The sequence below is a fragment of the Balaenoptera physalus genome (assembly GCF_965194825.1).
Source record: "Balaenoptera physalus genome assembly, chromosome: 15".
NCBI lineage: Eukaryota > Metazoa > Chordata > Mammalia > Artiodactyla > Balaenopteridae > Balaenoptera > Balaenoptera physalus.
Window position 1 is genome coordinate 72,297,513 of NC_138894.1, and position 12,494 is coordinate 72,310,006.

Consider the following 12,494-nt stretch of genomic DNA (forward strand, 5'->3'; position numbering starts at 1 on the left):
GTAGATTAGAATTCTCCCATCAACTTAAATGGAGGTTGTATCAGACAGCAGCTTGATTTATAGAGAAATAAAGTTTGCATCTTTTCACACCTGGGTTTATAACTGTGAAATTCATACACTAAATCAAACAAAGGCAGTAGAATCATCATAGACTCATTCCAAAATATTTCCATTGTAAAAATGGACTGATTGGTTTGTGCTTTACCTAAAGGAATTATTATATGACTAATGGTGGAATATTAGTTAAACCTTGGCCTAACTGTCTTCTGTATACTCTTGCTTAAATTTTTAAATCACCTGTGGTGGAGAAGTAATCACAACTTTTTTATAGGACACTAATCAAATTTACTTACCCAGATTCCTACTTGCCATCCCCTTACCACTCTTATTCAGAGAATCTTAAATTTGATAGAGATCAGAACTAATTCAACTTCCCACGTAAAGCAAATACTAACCTCCTAAAGAATTCATGCCAATTAGCTGCTAAGACAATACTCAATGTGAAAAGGTACAACAGAACCCATTTCAGTGGGTTTAAGCAGAAAAGAACTTTATCGAGGATGTAAGGTAACTCACAGAATCTTCAGGAGGGTCCAGAGAACCAGGATTGGGAGGTTCTGCAAGCAAGAGCAGGTGATTTCAGGGCTGGATGGCTCACTTGGCAACCCTACTGTCTCTGCCATTGGACACAGGCTCTGCAGGATACCAGAGCTGGAGCAACTGTGCCACTGCTTTCACAAGCTGGATATCTCTTCGCTATTTCACCAGGATGGCTTTCACATTGGCACCACGTTGGCTCCAAGTGCAGTCTCATATTGGCTTCCAGTTGGCAGAACCCTGGGGGTAAGTACGCACTAACTTCAAGGGACGCTATGAAAAAGGGTTTTTGGCTTCTGCTTTGGGAATGTGGGTTTCATAATTTGGGAGACTCCCCAATTATTGGAAGGGTGTTTTAAAATTCAAGGAGAGCAAAAAAGCATGACCAGTTACCCTAAAGCAGTGCATTTTGTCTTTGGGAGTCTTTGGCATTTTGAATGAAATACTGATTCCTCGTAAATAACATTTATTTGTCATAAGCATCTGAAACCTGTTCCTTCTTCCCTATGCCACGCCCCTGCAGACATCTGAACACAGCTATTGAAACTCCTTAAAGTTTTTTTTCTTCTTGACAAATATCTCTAGCTATTTCAAATGTTAATTTTAGGACAGGATTTCAGTCACCTTGAAAATCAACAATCTGTCCTCCCACATTTAGTTTCTCTTACTAAAGCCTCTCTTATATTAGTGTATCTGAATTATTAGACAGGCCAATTGTAAGGAGTGAGGATGGGGAATTATAGATTTTTTAAAAATATATATTATATTATATATATATATATATATATATATATATATATATATATATATATATAAAGCTGAGAATAATAGACATGATATACCCCTACTTCCTAAAGGAGTTAGTTACTCAAGAAGGTTTGACCCTCCTTTATTAAGGCGTACTAGGAAGTTGCCAAAAATGAATTGGCCCAATAGCTTCCCCTGCCACTGACTCTTTGGGCAGAAGACTAGCAAAATTCTAGAACAATTATTAGAGTTAGGAGTTACAGGCCCCCAGGGAGAAAAGTATTGTGACTTTTCCCCTCCCTCCCCATTAAATTGAGAGTGAAAAGCATGAGTATCTATAAATGTTTAAAGTCACTGAATAGCACTCAGGTGGTACTTTCAGATACAGTAGCTCAGATGATGTGCAAACAATCCTGGAGCAAGCTGGGGATTGTTTTACTGCTAAGAAGCTTAAGCCACTATTTTACTGCTAAGAAACTTAAGTGACTTGTTTTAGAAACAAGATGAAATCCACACTTGAAACCCACACTTGAACTCAGGTCTTTTGGCTCCAGAGCCCTAGGCATTTCCACTTTGCCACACTCCCAGGAGAGTAAAGGGTGGGAAGAGACTAAGAGGAAAAGCAAAAGGCAAGGGACATAGCTCTTGGAACTTCTTCAAGATGCCAAGATTTCTAGTACGTTATCCATTCTAACTGCATTGAAAACACCTGACTGCAAATCCATTTGCAAAGGAAAGTGATGGGGCCACATGGAGGATGTGCATGAATGAATGTGGATATAATTTTGCTCCTTTTACCATGATATTCTACAGCATTAGTCTCCTGCGGCTGCTGTAACAAAATACCATACACTGGATGGCTTAACACAACAGAAATTTATTCTCTTACACTCTGGAGGCCAGATGTCCAAAATCAGCATCACTGGGCTGAAATCAAGTTGTAAGCAGGACCATGCTCCCTCTGGAGGCTCAAGAGGAGAATCCATCCTTTGCCTCTTCTAGCTTCAGGTGGCTGCCCCCACTCCTTGACTCACAGCCACTCCAATCTCTGCCTCCATGGTCACATTGTCTTCTCCTTTTCTATCTCTTTCAAATCTCCTTCTGCCTCTCTTTTATGTGGACACTTTTGACTGCATTTAGTGCTTACCCAGATAATCCAGGATTATCTCCCCATCTCAAGACCCTTAGTTTAATCACATCTATAAAGATACAACATTTACAGATTCTAGGGATTAAGACTTGATATATTTGGGTGGAGACTACAACCACATTTCTACACTTCCCCTTTCTATCCTATTTTACATCATTTGTTATTACAAAAGTAATAGGTGTTCGTTATAGAAAATCAGAATGTATGGATAAACAAAAGAAGAAAATTTGAAATTACTCCCCAAAGATAAGTAGTATTTATATTGTTGGTGCCTATCTTTACAGTTTTTTCTCTGTGAACACACATTTACATATAGGTTTCACTAAAATTTCAGAAATCCAGCTGATGGCACAGCCCTTGATCTCACTTCAGAGACGCCCACCTCACAAGTTGGGAAACACTGTTGTTACTCCCATAGAAAACCCAGAATGTAGAAATTTATTTAGGGTAAAACTTAGGTATCCCTCTATGTCAGATAAGTTAATGTCGGAATGCTCTTTTTGAAATAAGAAGTTTTGTAACATAAAAAGTTCATGATAGATTGTGCAAAGACGGGGAAAATATATGCAAGAATGTCATTCTCAAGAGAAGTCCTGGGAGATTTCTCCATTCCGGGAGCCGAGTGTGAACTGGCTTCCTGGAGTTTGTGACCACAAGCTCTGAATGTGTGTGTACATGTGGGAGCCTGTGGCTCTTCCTAGCCAGGAGGATGCCCTGAGCACCATCAGTCGGGTGGACTGATAATGGTGGTCCATTTGCTCTGTGCTAACCTTGCCGAGGACCCTGGTGACTAAGAGTATGCATTTACTAGAAGTCTCCTGGGACCCGAGGTACAGATGATAAGCATGACTTTGGCTGCTTTGCAATAAACTTTAACTAACCAAACCAGCTCATTTCATTTCTTTCTCTTTCTCTCTCAGTTAATGACAAAAATTAACGCACACTAAGCGTTCAAAACACTTTGTTTCCATTTTAAGCTATAGAATAATAAACTAACAGCAGTAGGATTCATATGTTGTGGATAAACAGGGAACAAATGAGTAATTCCTTTTTTGTTGTGAATTTCCAGCTTTTGCATCTTTAAGCTCGTTTCACTTCTTTCCCCGGTTACTTGTACTTACACTCATCTTCCCTTTTTGATCCCTTTTGGACACAGTTCAAACTGTGTCCAAACCATTCTTACTATGCTTTGAAGAAAAAAAAAAAAAAAAAGAAGAACTTGTCAGTTTTTGCCGTTTTCTTACAATCCCCTGCCACAGAATGAGACTTCAGATCTACAGGAACACCAGGCTTTGCTGTGAAACAGAAAGCAAATGAAAAGAAACTTTACTTTAAAAGTGTCTTTTGATCTACCAAGAAGAGGGCAACTGGATTGTTCAGTCAGGTACCGTGGGGAGAGAGAATGGGGTTTTAAGTGGGTTTTGGAACCTAATGTTAAAATTTGGATTTACATTCATTTAAAGTTTGTGTCTGGTGGGTATGAAAGCCTTAACACTGAAGAATTCAGTTTTGCATGGCTGGCTGGACTTGCCTGCAGGGAGACTTTTAGGGGTGGTGAGTCTGGACTGCTGGAGTTTCATCGGGTTCTTCAGAATTGATGTTTAAATGCATGTTAAGTCAGAGGGATGCATTTGTGTTTACTGTGAGACAAAGTGAGGGAAAGGACTTTGAAAATACTTTTTGGCTTTACAGAAGTGAAACCTACTGTTGTTCGTGAGACTGCTGTTAGAGTTGCAGGAGGTCAGAGCTGAAAAGCCCTAGGGGCACTGCTCAGTCCATGCACTGCCCTGAATGAGAAGAAACCTGATATCTGGACAGAGCAGTGAAGGGAACCGCTGCTTACAGGACCCCTATTATTGATAGGGTCTTTACAGACTTTATCTCAGTTAATCCTTACAACCCTGGAGGAGAGAGGTGGAAAATGTAGAGAGACGTCAAGTGACTTGCTGTAGGTCACGCAGCTAATTGTCTACAGAATTAGGATAGAACCTCGTCTCCTGTCACTGTTCTCTTAACAGTTCAGCGCCCTTCTATAATACTAACTGTGTGAGTCTGCTCGGGCTGCCATAACAAAATACCACAGACTGGGTGGCTTAAACAACAGAAAGTTATTTTCTCACAGTTCTGGAGGCCAGAAGCCCAAGGTCAGAGTGTTGGCAGGTTTGGCTTCTCCTGAGGCCGCTCTCCTTAGCTTGAAGATGGCCGCCTGCTCCCTGTGTCCTCCTATGATCTCTCCTCAGGGCGTGCATCTCTGGGGTCTCTCTCCGTGTGTCCAAATCTACTCTTCTTATAAGGACACCAAGCAGATTGGATTAGGGCCCATCCTAAAGGCCTCATTTAACTTAATTACATCTTTAAAGGCCCCCATCTTTAGGTACAGTCACATTCTGAGCTATTGGGGGTTAGGGCTTCAATATATGGATTTCGGGGGGAACACAATTCAGCCCATAACATTAACAGTAACAATAATATGTGAGATTGCTGGAGTCTATTGGAGATCTAAGAGCATTCTAGACTAGAGCCTTTTCACTAGAAAGGGAGACAGATAACGCCCACTGACCATCGCTGTCCCAACTGCTCTCCTGTTTAATCTTCATAACAGTCCTAGGAGGTGGATATTATCCACGTCAGTGTTGCAGATAAAGAAATCAAGACTCAGAAAGGTAAAGGTACCCGTCTCATAAGCTGCACAGTGAGGATTTGAATTCAGGACTTCTGTGCCAAAGCTCACACACATTTTCCACTTCTGTGTGCTGCCTCTCTGCTCCCATTATATATAACTTTCCTCTCATTTCATCCATAAGTTGTAGGAATGGCTCCATAGACATGGGTTTATGGGTCCTGAGGAAATTCAGTTCTCTAAGGAGCTCATGTAACCATTTTGAAGAAAATATCCATTTTTAGAATTAGTTCTAAATATTATTTCCCAAAGCACAAATATAGGAAAAGGACTTCTTCCATGTAATTCAGTTATTCTCTGGACATCTTGCTTAAGGGTGGGACCTGGGAGTGTTCAGAGCAATAGCCAGGGTCCAGGGGAGCAAACTGGTCAGAGCCTTATTCTTTATGCCAGTGGGTAACAGAATAGACGACCCAAGCTTTGGACTACAGGCAGATTTTCTTCTTGAGAGTAACAAATAACTAATTGACTATCTCTGAGTAGGTTTCCTGATCTAGTCACAGACTTCTCTGTGGGTAGGAAGACTATTCAGTAACCAAACTGAATATGAATTTTTAGCATCTTCAGAATCAGCTGAGATTCCTGCCTGATGATCCACGTAAAGTTTTAATTAATCATTTTAGTGGACGAAGTGACTGGATGGCTAACTCTGGGACTAGTTTATTCTCTTTACATGTGAATATAAAATGAACTTCTTGGCCCCTTCCTCTATCTTCTTCCTCTTTTTTCTGTTCTCACTTAAACTCTAACCTAGTCAGTGGAGGACTGATTTCTCCCAAACCCACCCTTTTTTCTGGGAGGTGTCAGTCTCCCTTGATTGAGGGTTCCTAGCCTGTCAGGGCTAGAGCTGGAATTTGAACTCAGTCCTGGCGTGAAAATTGGCCCTTGCTCACACTCATGAGTTGTCTCAATCCTTGTTTTCACGCTCTTTCCCCCATGGCTCCTTCCCTATGCTGCCTCCTCTGCCCAGAAATAGCCTTTCCCCTTTACTGCCTGGTGAACTTTGGTTTCCTTTAAGAACAATTCAAAAGTCACCTCCTGCAGGCAGAATTAAATCCCTCCATGGGATCCCCCCTACAACACTGACCTTCAAACTTTTACTGACTTCAACTCACAATAAGAAGTAAGACATCACTACCCAGTGCCAGGATATATAAATAACTGAAATGAAACTTTCCTGAAAAAATACAGTACATTCTGATAGTTTTAATTCTATTTCATTTTTTAAATTAGTCTAATTGTAACACACTTCAGTTGATATCATGACCTGCTAATGAGTTCACTAGTTTGAAAAACTGCCCTCAAAGAAACTCTTTCTTCCTTTGACAGCTTTTCTTGCTTCTCTCATCTCTGAAAGCCTCAGATCCTCTGGCTCCTCACACAGAGACACTGGGGCCCAGTTCTTTGGTGCCCCATCCATTAGCCATCTAAGTTCCATTTTAATCTCATTTATTTGTCCAGTGATGAAAAGTTTGGCCCTAAGAGCATGACTATTTGTATCTTAGCTGGGTGTACCTAGCATATTTGACATTTAAACAAATCATTTTGTACACCTCCCTCCTTCATATAATTTAATTTTCAATAATAGTCACATAACAAGATTAATGATAGTAATGGCAAAAAAGGAAACTCAGAGAGTGACAATTAATTTAATGTGGTAAAGCACATGTAACATGAAATTTACCATCTTAACCATTTTTAAAAAATTAGACATTGGATTTTATTTTACTTATTTGTTTATTTTTTTGGCTCTGCCACACGGCTTGCAGGATCTTAGTTCCCTAAACCCGTGCCCTCTGCTGTGGAAGCGTGGAGTCTTAACCACTGGACGGCCAGGAAACTCCCCCATCTTAATCATTTTTAAGTGTACAGTTCAGTAGCGGTTATGTATATTCACACTGTTGTACAATCTCCAGAACTGTTGTGTATTGCAAAATTGAAACTGTATCTGTTAAGCAACAATTCCCCATCTTTCCCTCCCCACAGCCCCTGGCAACTACCATTCTACTTTCTGTTTCTATGAATTTGGCTACTCTAGATATTTCATATAAGTTAAAGCATACAGTTTTCATCTTTTTATGACTAGTTTATTTCACTTAGCATCATGTCCTCAAGTTTCATCCATACTGCCGCTTGCGACAGGATTGCCTTCCTTTCCTCGCAACAGGATAATCTTTAGGTCCATCCATGTTGCTGCAAATGGCATTATTTCATTCTTTTTTTATGTCTGAGTAATATTCCATTTTATATATGTACCACATCTTCTTTATCCATTCATCTGTCAATGGACGTTTAGTTCACTTCCATGTCTTGGCTATTGTAAATAGTGCTGCTATGAACACTGGGGTGCATGTATCTTTTCAAATTAGCATTTTCTCTGGATATATGCCCAGGAGTGGGATTGCTGGAGGATTTCCTTCCTTTTTAAGGCTCAATAATATTCCATTTTGTGTTTATACCACATTTTGTTTATCTATTCATCCATCAATTAACACATGGGTTGCTTCTATCTCTTGGCTATCATAATATTGCTATGAATGTGGGTGTACAACTTACAATGAGACCTTGCTTTCATTTTTTTTGGATATATACCCAGTGGAATTGCTAGATCATATAGTGATTCTATTTTTAATTTTCTGAAGAACCACCATACTGTTTTCCATATGGCTGCACCATTTTACGTTCCTACCAAAGTGCACAAGGGTTCCAATTTCTCCATATCCTTACCAACATTTGTTATTTTCTGTTTTTGTTTTCGTTTTTAATGGTAGCCGTTCTAATAGGTTCAAGTGGTATCTCATTGTGGTTTTGATTTGCATTTCCCTAGTGATTAGTGATGCTGAGCATCTTTTCATGTGCTTTTTGGCCACTTGTATATCTTCTTTGGAGAAATGTCTATTCAAGTTCTTTGCCCATTTTTTAATCCTGTTGTTGTTTTAGTAGTGACAGTTTTCTTTTATTGAATTTTGTGTACGTAATCATGGCAGTAAAAACATACAAACAAACAAACTAGAGTAAATACTGAGGTACAAAAAAAGGAAAAACCTATATCGACATATCAGTCCAGGATAGTAATGAATAATAAAATCCCTTCTCAAGCCTTACCTTCTGTACCTTTGTCAATGACTTTAGCAAATTGATCATTTTGTGTATTTGTGTTCAATGGAGTCTTGCCAGAATTGTTAATATATCTTTGATCATAGTTGAATGAAGAACACTTTTTTTTTTTTTTTTTTATTAATTAATTAATTTATTTTTGTCTGTGTTGGGTCTTCGTTTCTGTGCGAGGGCTTTCTCTAGTTGCGGCAATCAGGTGTCACTCTTCATCGCGGTGCACGGGCCTCTCACTGTCGCGGCCTCTCTTGTTGCGGGGCACAGGCTCCAGACGCGCAGGCTCGGTAGTTGTGGCTCACGGGCCCAGTTGCTCCGCGGCATGTGGGATCTTCCCAGACCAGGGCTCGAACCCGTGTCCCCTGCATTGGCAGGCAGAGTCTCAACCACTGCACCACCAGGGAAGCCCCAAGAACACTTTTTAAAAATTTTAATTTCAAAAAGTTTTTTTCACATGAAGCAACAGGAAAAAAAACTTATTGGAAGTCTTAAACATGATGGTAGGTTTAGCAGAAATTCATAAATATTCGATTTCCCATTATGTTCCAGAACTTGAAATAGTGTCCATGCTTTTGTTTCTTTGGTATTGATTGTAATGGCTCTTAAATGTCTCTGTAGTAAAATAAATAAATAAAATATTCCTCCTCCTAGAGGAGGCTGGAGCTGGGTATTTCCCTTCCCCCAGGTCAGCTAAGCTCTGTTAATATCTTAGTAGGTGAGGCTCTGGTAAAATAATTGATGTTGAGGGCAGGACTTTTTAGGAAGAACAGAATGCTCTGGGCATAATTCAAAATGGCTACTTTTCCCCTCCCTTTGCTGGAAGCAAGAGATTTTTCTCTGCTCTACACTATGAGAACCTGGTAGGGCTCCTGGAGGTAAAACTCACAAAAGCATGGGGACTTTGCTAAGACTGGATCCTCTTGGAGTTTTTAACTCACAGACTTGTCCACACTGATCCTCTAGAAATTCATCAATTACAGTTTAGGGTTTCCTACCTGGTTACGAGATCCTCTGAGGTTTCTGCTCATGAGTGTCTGCTCCTCATGGGTTTCTGCTCCAGTAAGTTTGCAATTCTGTGTCTGCCTGACTGCGTCTTCAATTTTGCGGTAGCAGTTTGCCCTGTGACCTCAATTCTCTGATAGATCTAAGAAGAGTTGTTCATGTTCAGTTTATTCAGCTTTTAACTTGACATTAGGATGGAGTAATGACTTCGTTACGTGCCCAGCCAGAAACCAGAAGTCTAAAAGTCTTCTTTTAAAAACAGAAATTAATAAACTAATTTTAAAATTTATATGTAAATGTCCATCGACAGAGGAATGGATAAAGAAGATGTGGTACATATATACAATGGAATATTACCCCACCGTAAAAAAGAATGAAATAATGCCATTTACAGCAACATGGATGGATCTAGAGATTACCATACTAAATGAAGTCAGACAGAGAAAGACAAACATTGTATGATATTACTCATATATGGAATCTAATTTTTTTTATTGGAGTATAATTGCTTTACAATGTTGTGTTAGTTTCTGCTGTACAATGAAGTGAATCCGCTGTATGTATACCTATATCCCCTCCCTCGTGGACCTCCCTCCCCACCCCCATCCCACCCATCTAGGAAGTCACAGAGCACCGAGTTGAGCTTCCTGTGCTTTACAGAATGTTCCCGCTAGCTATCTATTTTACACATGGTAGTGTATATATGTCAATCCTAATCTCCCAATTCGTCCCACCCTCCCCTTTCCCCACCGTGTCCACATGTCCGTTCTCTAATTTTTAAAAAAAGATACAGATGAACTTATTTACAAAACAGAAACTGACTTACAGATATCAGAAACAAACTTATGGTTACCAAAGGGGAAACATTGTAGGGGAAGGATAAACCAGGAGCATGGGATGTACACACACACACTACTATATATAAGACAGATAACCAACAAGGACCCACTGTATAGCACAGGGAACTCTACTCAGTATTCTGTGATAAGCTATAAGAGAAAAGAATCTAAAAAAGAATGAATATATGTACATGTATAACTAAATCACTTAGCTGTACACCTGAAACTAACACAACATTGTAAATCAACTATACTCCAATAAAATTAAAATATTTTAAAAATAAATAAAATGTGATTCCAGAGGACAGGCAGCAGTCCCAGTGTTCTGTGTCTTGCATAGCCCTACTGCCCTGAGAAACAGAAATTATATAACTTGTTTTCAGTTGTGCAGACTGGGGAGGATTCACGTGTTTGGTTTGGTGAACTTCCAGGAAATAATTTTAAGTGTTTATCTAAAGTTTATTCAAACTTTCTTGATCTAGAAGTTAGACAGGAAACCTAGCAGAGAATTGAAATACACCAGGCTCTGAGGAGAGAGAACTCTAAATGTAGGCAGAAGGGTTGAACTGTGACACTCCGTGGCATTCATACCTTGGAAAGCAGGAGGTTCGATTCTAGGGCTTATGTGATTTAGAAGCTGCAACAATGTTAATGTTTGCCACCATTTCCTGTTGCTCATTGTCCCGGTTGCTTTTGCTGTGTAATAAACTGCCCTAATACGTCATGCTAAAAAATAAATTAGTTAATTAATTAAATTAAATAAAGGGAATTTCCTGGCGGTCCAGTGGTTAGAACTCTGTGCTTTCACTGCTGAGGGCCTGGGTTCAATCCCTGGTCAGGGAACTAAAATCCCACAAGCCATGTGGTGTGGCCAAAAATAAATAAAATTAAATTAAGTTAAATAAAAATAAAATTTATATGGGAATGCAAACAATTCTCAAAAGGAACAAAACTGAAGGATTTACACTACCCGATTTCAAGGCTTATTATAAGGATACAGTAATCAAGACAGTGTGATATTGGCATAAGGATAGGCATAAATCAGTGGAACAGAATAGAGTCCAGAAATATACTCACAAGTTCAGTGGGTAAAAGATATTCTTTTCAACCAATCATGATGGAAAAACTTTACATCCCTATGGGAAAAAAGTGAACCTCAACTCCTTATCTCACATCATAAACAAAAAATTATCTCAAAATGGATCAATGACCTAAATGTAAAAGCTAAAATTATAAAACCTCTAAAAGAAAACTTAGGTGAAAATCCTTGTGGCTCAGGGTAACAATGATTTTGTCAGTAGGACACAAATAGCATGAATCGAAGAAAAAATTAATAAGTTGAGCTTCATAAAAATAAAAATGTTTTGCTTTTCAAAAGACGCAAAGAACAAAAGGCAAACCATTGTATTAATCATGTTTTTTATTTTCTATATTTTATGATGCTTTGATATCTTGGGAGCTTTGCTGGCCAAAAGAGACAGACCATACCAGGGCTAGCTAATTCCTAGGGATAGCAAAAAACTTGCCTGTGAGTGTGCCTTTCATATGCAAACAAATGAATCCAAAGACCGTATCTTCAACCACCAACTTTATCAAACTCTCACACATCAAGCCAATATTTCCCCTGCCCTAAATCACTCCCAGGCCACCCTTATAGCCCAGAGTCTACTGAAATTATTCAAACTATCCAATCCTAAACTTGCTCAACTTGCCTACCCTGCCTCACCTGTTTCTTCCTGTGAAAACTGTTATAGAGGCTCTGGGCTAAGCTTTCTCCTTTGCTCCTTCTGCCTCCTGATCAACTCTGGTACTTCCCCATGAGGCCTCGTGTGGTCCTGTGTGGCACGGCAAGCCCTCCTTCTCTTGCGAATCATAAGTAATAAAACATTTTTCATTGGCATTGACCTCTTCATTTTGTCACTCAGTTATCTCTATAAATTAAATCCTAGGCACAATCAAAACAACCACAGATGAGTAAAAAATATTTATAATACATGTATTTGCAAAAAACTTGTATTCAGAATCTATGAAGAACTCTTGAAAGTCAATAATAAAAAGACAACCCAATTTGTAAAATGGGCAAAAGATTTGTACAGATACTTTACAAAAGGTTTATGAATGAACAATAAAGTACATGAAAAGATGCTCAACATCATTAGTCATCAAGAAATGAAAATTAATATTACAAAATGAGATAACACTACCCATTCATTAGAATGGCTAAAATTAAAAAGATGGATAATGCCAAGTGCTGCTGAGGATTTGGAACCACTGGAACTGTTGATTTTATCTGCTGGTAAGCATGTAAAATGGTATGACCACTTTGAGAAACAGTTTGGCACCGTCTATAAAATTAACATACACTCAC

The 12,494-nt window shown here is 39.1% G+C and overlaps 1 protein-coding gene across 1 annotated transcript in view; it reads left to right on the plus strand.

The window, feature by feature from the left end:
- The first annotated feature begins 1,402 nt into the window (after positions 1-1,402).
- NLRC4 (NLR family CARD domain containing 4) overlaps positions 1,403-12,494 on the plus strand; it is a 52,917-nt gene continuing 41,825 nt past the window's right edge. The window contains exon 1 of the mRNA XM_082426974.1: positions 1,403-3,878. The gene's annotated coding sequence lies outside the window, so the exon portion shown is untranslated. The remainder of the gene's footprint in view (positions 3,879-12,494) is intronic.